General features: G+C 46.5%; 1 protein-coding gene across 1 annotated transcript in view; it reads left to right on the top strand.

Annotated features, from left to right (window-relative positions):
- Window positions 1-10,000, top strand: part of LOC119452771 (cytochrome P450 3A11) — a 30,497-nt gene that overhangs the window by 1,446 nt on the left and 19,051 nt on the right. The gene's annotated exons all lie outside the window — the stretch shown is intronic.

Genomic DNA, 10,000 nt, shown 5'->3' with positions numbered 1-10,000 from the left:
CGAGATTGGTTCAGACCCAATTTCTTTCCCTTCCTCTTTATTTGCAGGTGGCGCAAAAGGAAGTTTTCGTACTTCAAGGACATGTGCATACCTGGGCCAGAACCAAGCCTGATATTTGGGAATCTGATGGAGATAAGGCGAAGGGCAAGTGCAGAGCATTTCCACATGAACGAGATCTGGTTTAATGTTCGAACTCCTGACAGTGTATGGGTCATGAGAATAAAGAGGCACGTGGATGCTGTCAAACATAGAAATAAAACACATAGTGCCTAATGTACTTAGCAAAAATAGGCAGTGATAAAAATTATGCAGATACTACGCACTGTGGAGAAAGGTGTAAACCAAGTGTCGTTTGGCCCGCACTCGCGCTAAAATTGCTTTAATTCATCGCTTTACAAGCGCAAATGGGCAGTTAAATTTCCTCAGAACGTTAGCTGCAATGACAAAAGAGTGGCAATGGTAAGAATGAATCATGATGTGGTTTTAGACGCATCAGCGTGTTTCTAAGCGTCAGCGAGCGTTTATACTGTATTGTCTCAAAGTACTACTAACCTCAAGCGAATAAGCGTGATACCAGTGAGATCTAATTACGTACCATTCAAAGCTTCCGTGCAATGAATTCGTTTCATTCGTTCCACCAGGTGCCGCCACACAAAACTGTCGCCCTGTGTTTTTTCATCGTACATTCAGGAGTCGATATTATTTATAGAAGCTATTTTTGTCACGTTCGTGCTCTTATAAGCGCCAATGGACCCCGAACTGGTGTCTGTTGTCAGTAGGCTTTTGGTGTTTCGCGACACCATGGGTCCGAGCACATGGGAGTTGGACCCTCTCGCGCTTAGACATGCGTGATTTAGCTGTGTTCGGGGAAAAGAGGATCCTAGTGCTTGTGCCGACGCCGAGTGCTAAGAACTTTAAGGCCTCTCGCCGGAGGCAAGACACCACTTCGGACCCGGGCTCACGTAGATGGTAGCCCTGGACTGACCCACTTCCGGGAAATCGCTGATTGCCGATTCCCATCTCTCTTCGATCTCTTGGTTTCCTATAAACTTTCCTTTCGATCCCGTCATTTCCTTTCTTTCTAAAATTTTATCTTTCCTATAGGTTAACCTGATGTGTCATTTGAAGCCTGGACATGTTACATTAAGATATAGTAACGTCTGCGATGCCTTTGGGTTTTGTGGCGTCTCCTTGTTGGGTTCGGTGGTGTGCGGCTGGCATTTCTGGCTTCATGCAGAGTCGTTCTCTCGACTACCTAGTCGTCCTCTTTCAAAAGTGGATGTAGCGATGAGTGTGAATTCTGTTGTCCTGCATAAAGAATTTATACCGTGATTTTACGGCATACATAGCGAAAATCCCGAAAAGGTTGTGAAAACATTTTCGCCCTTCGTTGTTGCAAGATCAAAATGTCCTACTGACACACTAGGTTCCGCTTACAAAGCTAAGAAAATTTCCCCGCGATGACCTCTGTTGAGGTTTACAATAGTCAACAAGAAGAAAAAAATTCGAACATTATGGCATACGGTGATGTTCCAACCGCGGTGACTGCACACCTCGGGAAGTGTTAGACTCGAGGAGTGATACCTCTTGGACTTGAGGGAAGCAGAGCTTTTAGAGCGATGGAAAGAGAGAGAGAGAGAGAGAGGTTTATTTGAAGAAAGGCAGAGAGGTCGTCTTGAGCGTTAGTTTGCTCTGGCCTGCTACTCTACACTGGGGAATGGGGGAGGGGATAAAAAGAGCGATGAATGATGATGATAAGATTAGGAGGTGCGTATGTACATGTCCATCCCGTTGAGGTCATACTATAGCCGTGCATGGAGTCCAGTGGCTTGAAGGAAGGCTACCGTCGCTTCGATGACCACAGCTGCGCTGTTGGCGTCAGGCCAAGGACCTAAGACAATCTCGTCAGACATTGGTCTTTTAGTTACTCGCTGAATAGTTGAAATGAGGCTCTGCCGTTCTCGCGCATACGCTGGGAAGATTGCAATGTTGTACAAGCGCAGCGAATAAAGATAAGACGAGACAGCAAAGAAAATCCTACCAAACCTTTGATTCTTACCTTTGACTCGACGGTGCTACCAGAATCGTTGGAAACAGGATATAGAAACATCCGCGTAAGAGCATGCACGCCTAATCCACATAGGTGTTTCAAGTGCCGAAAATACGGCCACGGTTAGCGAAGCTGCTGAGGACATAAGTCACTGAATTTCACAATTGGAATGAGGCGTTTCAAGTTATACATATTATCAAACATTAATTATGACACCTTATGGGCCCAGGGGCACTTCATAAACATAAATGAATCAATAGGCGTCTATGCGCGTTCCAGTCGACTCAAAAAGCTAGGTGCCAGGGGTGAAGCAGGCAGCAGAGCTAAAATTTAAGCACGCGTTAATAGGCTGTCATATGGCCTGATGGTTAGAATACGCGTGTGAACCGTGGTTGAAATCTCACCTTCGGACAGCCCATTTTGGTTATTCATTTCTTTCAAGGAAAAGACAACATTCTAAACGACATAACAGTACGGCCTTACTTCATCACTAGACTAAGCACCATGGCGCCACGTCTTGCTCAGACTATGGCAATGCCATAATTTCTGTGATGTTCACAGAAACCCAGGGTGTAGCCTCCGAGATTGTTGGCGCGATGCTGAAGTTCTCCAAACAATACAGGCAAGGACGGGCGGGCGGGTGCGCAGGCAGGCAGGCAGGCAGGCAAGACAAGACAAGACGACACAAGACAACACAGACGGACAGACAGACAGACTGTTGAGACATAGACAGAAGGGAAGATAGCAGGCCCATACCCAAAGGGGGGGCTAGGGGCCCACGCCCCCAAAGAAAATTTTTTATCTTTCAGTGCTTTACCGAAAATAATGACGGAAAAATAGGTGCTTTCCTCAGATAGTGAAGGCCTTCAGCAAGTCCCCCCCCCCCCCCCCCCCTTCCCCTAGGGAAAAATTCATGGCTACGGGCCTGGATGATAGAAACCAACTTCTGAAAGCTGCGAATAAATGCCGTGGCTGTTCTGTGGCTTTAGTGCTCTGCTTCCAAAGTCAAGGGTTAGTTTTCCTGCCGCAGCTGCCATATTCAAATGTCGACATATTCTGTAGCTGTGGTACTGTCGTGTTCAGATGCCCTTGGCTTTGGGTCGAGGAAAACCCGCTGCAGCGCATATATCAAAGCAGCTGCGGTTAGTTGTGCCATTTGTGATAGTTTACAGGTGACAGTTGTGTCATCGGTGCTATGAATAAACGACCGTGCTGATCTGTTGCTGGGCGCTCAAGTCGTAGGGTCACATCCTGCTCCACGTGTCACCAGTCGTGGCTTAGTGAAAGGATGGATAAATGAATTCGTGTAATCACATCTGACATCCCAAATTCATGGAATGGCATCCCTTACAAATATCGTGCACGACATTCATGTGAATCTCGACAGAAAGCTTATCGAATTCAACAGAACCTAATAGAAACACAACGCCTAGCTATACAGACTTTTGTAAAGAGTGACCAAGGAACCACGCGTAACAAACTCAAGATTTGATACAAGGACTCAGCTAAGAATGTCACTTCATTTGAGCAAATTAAACTTAAAATTTTATTTTTTCCGCTACTAGATCGAGGCACCCTTTATCGTCTAAGTGAGCGCAAGTAAAATCTCGAAAGAGTAATCTGTTGCAAAATTCATTCCGGATATTCAATGGAATCCAAACCGGTCTACTGGCAGAAATAGAAAGTAAACAGAAACACATCAGAGTTTGTACGACGACTTATGAAGAGCTTCACCAAAACAGATTTATTGTTGCTGTTTAGGGCTCATGAAAGAGACAGCGCAGGGAAGTTTCACGTGTAGCTTATGTGTATGAATTAGTGCACTGCACGGGCCTGATTTTTCGGCACGAGCCCGAGCCCAGCCGGGCCCGTAATACTAAGCCCGAGCCCGGCCCGGGCCCGGGCGTAAATGAGCGAGACCAGCCCGGGCCCAGCCCGGTCCCGTGGTTCCAAGCCCGGGCCCGACTCGGGCCCGTGTTACTGAGCCCGGGCTCGGCCAAGGCCCGTGCGTTCATTACTAAGTTTAGCTAGGGCCCGCGTGTGCATGACCAGGCCCAGCCTGTAAGAAAAAAAAAAAATTTTTTTTACTTAGAGATTGTACCGTATCTGTCAGCCTCACCTTGTCGAGGTTTAATCAGCTGCAGTATATAAGCAACAAAAGGCAGAAATCTTTGTTTCTCCCACGGGAACATCAGTAATCCGGCCCATTGCCTGTGCTGCTATTTTTCCGCTGGTGCGCATCCACTTACCTTGATTTGTACCATATGGTTCTATGATGTCATTTAGCATGCAAATATACAGGGTGTTTCATTTTAGCTCAACCAAAATTTTAAAGATTGCCTATGGCAGATAGCACAATTATAATCCTTGATCTAAACTACTCGATGAGGCGGCCATTACTTCCAGAAGAAATCAAAACGCCTAATTGAAGAATTAACATAGTTACGCTAATTAACTTTTTAGTTAATTATTTTACGGCACATATTTCAATCTACGAATTATAGCCGCCGAGTTCGCAAGGCGTATCCACTTGGAACGAATTCTCAGGGTGACACCAGTTTCGAGATAATAATTTTCAAAGTGTCCGACGAAATCATTCAAAACAAATGAATTTTTTCTCCAGTTTACAAGCTGGACGGTCATTTTGGACTAAAAGCTACATATGTAGCTTGACGTGACCCAAAAGACCAGGCAAGGCAATAGTACAGCAAACAGTGTGCGCACATGCACAATAATTCGCATATATTTCCAGCTATCGCTTGAATTCCTCATAGACGAAATAGCTATGAACGGAAAGACAAAGAATATTTCCGTCACGGCGAGTCAACAGAATTGGAAAAAGTTTTAACAGAATGCATTATAAACAACACGACAATAGCAATACTAGCTATACAAAACAACGCAACACCAGCTATACAACATAGCATGAGACTGAATTTTACAAGAATAACATTTTCTAAGAAAACGAAACAGGATGTACATTATATACTCAGAACCATACATAAAGGCAGAATAATAATCACATAAGATACATTACAAGCGACCAAAGTATGAGCTGAGTTTTTTCTTACTGAAATTATCGACATTTTTGTATTTGTTCCAAGTGAATGGTAGGTTATGTATTAACGACTGATGCTTATAGAGCGTTCTGAAGTATGTAATTGACCATATCTCGGGATTTCTTGTGTTCGCATTGATGCGACGACGCTCTAAGGAGGCTAATTGTTTTATGTAGTTCCAAGCTAATTCTGACATGGATGGCCTAATGGATGGTCAAAACGCGTAATTGAATATTTAACATAATTACGCTAATTAACGTTTTAATTAATTTTTACGGCACATCTTTCAATCTACGAATTATAGCCGCTGAGTTCGCAAGGCGTATCCACGTGGAACGAATTCTCAGGACTGAACCAGTTTCGAGTTAATAATTTTCAAAGTGTCCGACGAAATGCATGGGCGTTCCAGTGAATTTTTTGAGGAAAATGCTGTTTTATCCATTGAAGCACAAAAGTAACTGGCCTTAGCGCTAAAATAATGCAATAGTATCGACGCTGGTAATAGTGCAATCACAAAAGCGGTAACATGGAAATGGTTTGAGGAGTGGTTCTTTGTATAATTTATTTTTCCTTACGCGGAAACAATGTTCGTTTTTGCGGAAAAGAAAAAAATTAGCGTAGCTTGCACTCAAGTCATCCCCAGCATTTCCCGGAATTTAGTTATTATTCATTGATTATCGATTAGCTATTGATTGGCTATCGATTGGCTGTCGTAAGATATTGGCCACGTATTTGGGCTAGGCTAAGCACTACCAAGTTATTCGAATTTATTGATTATTGATCGATTATCGATTAGCTATTGATTGGCAATCGATTGGCTGTCGTAAGGTATTGGCCACGTATTTGAGCTAGGCTAAGCACTACCAAGTCATCCCCAGAATTTTCGGAAATTTATTGATTATTGATCGATTATCGACAAGCTATGGATTGGCTATCAATTGCCTATGGATGACTAAGTTTAAGTAGTTCCCACCATTCTTAGCTAGACTTTTCCGGGCTCAGCTTCGCTAGTTCACAGACCTGTGTATGTGCCATTGCGCGTGGGCGCTTTCTGCACTGCTGCCAGGATGGGCCCACATTTTTGGATTCAGCAGACACATTACGCCCGGCTGAAACAGCTCCTGTTAAAATGACAGCTCCGCTGTTAACAACGCCCGGCTGAAACATTTCCTGTTAAAATAACAGTGCCGCTGTTAAAAATGAGAACTTCAACTGTTTTACTATTTGCTTTGATGAGTTATACAGTCATCCGATAAGATATACAGTCAATAGAGAACATTAGAGAACAAACGGGGATAACCGATATTCTAGTTGACATTAAGCGGAAAAAATGGAGCTGGGCAGGCCATGTAATGCATAGGATGGATAACCGAAGGACCATTAGAGCTAGAGAAGAGAAGCGCAGTCGAGGACGGCAGAAAACTAGGTGGGGTGATGAAGTTAGGAAATTCGCAGGCGCAAATTGGAATCAGCTAGCGCAAGACAGGGTTAATTGGAGATCGCAGGGAGAGGCCTTCGTCCTGCAGTGGACATAAATATAGGCTGATGATGATGATGACAGTCATCTTGCACGTGTCACTTCATTTTGGCACAGAATGCATTGAACCATGCAATGGACAACGGTCGCGTGTGCTCAAAGGCTTACTTAGGCCCTTCAGTGAACGGGCCCGAGTCTGGCCCGGGCCCGCGGCTTCAAGCCCGAGCCCGCCGACAAACGCGGGCCGGGCCCGGGCTTTCGGGTCGGCCCGGGCCCGTGCAGTGCTCTAGTATGAATCCCCAGCCCAGGGCCCACTATAACAATACTTGAGGTTATGGCGAAGCAGGACTACAAATACACAAGGAAAGTTTATACTGCCTCTATTTGGTAGAAAAAAAAAAAAAAAAAAGGAACGCCGCCGCGCATATGGCAACACAGAGCACATCCCAGGCAAAGCGTGACGCAAAGTTATGCGTTTCAGTTCAAGCGAAGTACTAATGAAATAAAGAAAAGAAGAAGGAACCACGCAGATAACGCGCCAAACGGCAATTTACGGCAATGCGAAGCATCCGGGTGGCACAGCTCATGTGATATAACTATTTAACGTTCTCTGTTCGAAATTGCGTATCGACCATCTAGGTGCTGCACGTTAAAGAACTCCAGGTCGTCAAAATTAGTCCGGAGTCCCCCACAGCGGTGTGCCTCATAATTATATCGTGGTTTGGGCACGCGAAACTTCAGAATTAAATATAAATTCTTGCTAGCTGGATCAAACTCATTCAGCTGGCTGCAGTTCAAAATACCAATCTTAATTTTCTCGAAAACAAGAAATGAGGTCGTTTTTTAAATCTTTCAAACAAAAAAGACTCTTGGTTAAAGCTACAGAAAGTTCAGCTAGTTCTGTGTGAATTCATTGTGAAAGAAGGTAAAGTGTGCAGATACGGACACAAGAGAAGAGAACCAGACAATACGAACGCGAAGTTGTCTAGTTCTCTTCTCTTGAAGCTGTATAGTTCTCTTCTCTTGAAGCTGTCTAGTTCTCTCTTGTGTCCGTGTCCGCACGCCTTGCTATCTTTCACGACACTTTTGAAGAGAACAAAACCGAGCCAACGTTCAATTGACGAAAACCAAATGCAATCATTTTTTCGTAACAGTGCTGGCATTTTTTGACCCTTTAGACAGACACATATTCAGGCACATAATCAGGGGGGGGGGGGGGGGCTGCCATTAGCGCGTTGAAGTCTATGCACATTTTCACCATTTGCTGATTGAGCACATTTTGTGTGTTTCCTCTTCTTGACAGGGTGGAGCGACGATGTTTGCTGAATGGATAAAGAAGTACGGGAATATTGTCGGGTACGTTTGCACGTGATCAGGGGTCCTAGCACGTTCGACTTGTTTTCCAAGAACACATAACTTGTGTGCTCTGTGACGTCACGCCTACACATCAACAATGAGCTGTGGATCGGCGTGCGTTGCGCGTAACATTCTACCGCTGTTATCCATCGCTATATTGTGTCCTATACCTGTAGATCTACATTTGCTTTGTGTTCGCTGACGTGAAATTTCATATTCCGTGCTTGCTTGTCTTACAGTGCACATACTGTGTCCCAGCTAACGCTAGCCAAGCTGTTGGAAGAAAACAAAATGATTAAAAAAATGGCTGCGGCTTACCTCAGCTAACCCTGGATATGCAAAACGAAAGCTTGGTTTAGCCTGGTTTAGCCTGGTTAAGACTTGGTTTCACTTGTTTAACTTAGCTTAACCAACGTTGTGGTACCGCTTCCGGCGTTTTGCGAGCCGAACGGCTCGCTCTTCCACAGTCGCCGACGCTAGCTTCGCGCGCTTGGCATTCCGGACCCTCTCCAGTGAAGCAGCTGGCCGGGCGATATTCGCGGGGTGGTCATAACGCCGCTTGCCGATGACGGCTCAAAGCCTCCCGCTCTGGCGCAACGCTCGCAGAAGACGGCCCGGCCTCGCTCTCATCCATGGCCAAGCTCGCACTGACTAGGTGAGCGCGGCGCCCCTCTTAAGGCCACCCCACAATCAGCGTTTTCTCTGCGATTTCTGGCGTGTCGTCACCCGGCGTCGCTCAGCGTAAACGCTGAGGGAGGCGCCAAGGCAAAACGCAGTGGTCAAGACACACCAGATCTCGTCGCCGTCACCGACGACGTGGAAAGACGCTACGGCAAGAGACGCTGGTAAAAGCGCTGAATGTGTGTATGTGTGCGTGTGTGTGTGTGTGTGGGGGGGGGGGTGCTTTAGCCAGGCGAGCGGAGAGTCACGTGGTCAGGCGGCGACCCAGCTGCGGAGAGCGCATGCGCCAAGCAAGCAGCAGCGGCGGCGGCGGCGGCGGCGGCGGCGGCAGTGGAGCTCGGCGCAGCGAGTCACGTGATGCGTTGCCAACGCTACGGCGCAGCTACGGCCAAATGAAGGTCAAATTGCTGGCTACGGCGAAACTCGGCTCGACATCATTAGTAAAGCTTTCACTTTAAAAGACGAAGTGAGAGATACGACTTGAAGGGCTACGGTATTCGGTCATCAGAGGTCTAACGACCGAATGCCGCAGGTCTTTTAGTCGCATCTTCACTGTGTTTTTAAATATATTTTCTCTGAATAGCTTGGATAATGTTAGCTGGGGCACCCTACTAACAATGGTGAGGACAAAGAGAGGGAGACGAAATATTTTTGTTGAACAGCTTAGTATACGGGGTGGATCCTTACATGTCGGAAAAATATGTAGTGATAACACCGATACAACGATTGTTTTCAGCAGCGTTCAATTCTCGAGAATTAACTATAGCTACCGACCGAAGAAAACTTTACATTAATGGTCTGGCTGAATTGAGCTTTTACAAAAAGACCTTTACTACGCAAAAACGTAATGTGTGCCGAGATTCTCTCCAAGAGGCTTCCGGTGTGCTTGCTGGAATCAAGTTTCTTTTTATTGCCATAGCAATTATATGGACACTTCAACCGGATTTCTGCCGTCGGCGTCGTCGTCGCCGTCGTCGTCGCCGTCGTCGTCGCCGTCGCCGTGAGGTTCCCTATAGATAAAATCTTCGCCGCGTGCCGTATGCCCGAGCGGAAGCGTGCGGGGACGCGCGCTATCACGGAGAGCGAACGCACTCAATCTCCCACGCGCAAGCAAGGAAGCGGGAAGCCAGCGCCGGAAGGAGCGGGGGGGGGGGGGGGGGGGCGCACTTCCACTCTGCCAACAACCGCGCTCGTCGCTCGCTCGCACCGTCTCTTATCTCCACACGGCTCTGACCTTTATGCGCCGCGTGCATTCGCCGCTCAGTTTCCGTTGAAGCGATAGACCGCACGTACCTTCGCCGCGGCGGCGTATCCGCTTGCTGCCAGAGTTTTGACGGTCGTTGTCTGCAGTCATTCAGTGTGATCTATTCATGTTTG

This window comes from Dermacentor silvarum, chromosome 5 (assembly GCF_013339745.2).
Source record: "Dermacentor silvarum isolate Dsil-2018 chromosome 5, BIME_Dsil_1.4, whole genome shotgun sequence".
NCBI lineage: Eukaryota > Metazoa > Arthropoda > Arachnida > Ixodida > Ixodidae > Dermacentor > Dermacentor silvarum.
This window is presented reverse-complemented; position numbering and strand designations above follow the sequence as displayed.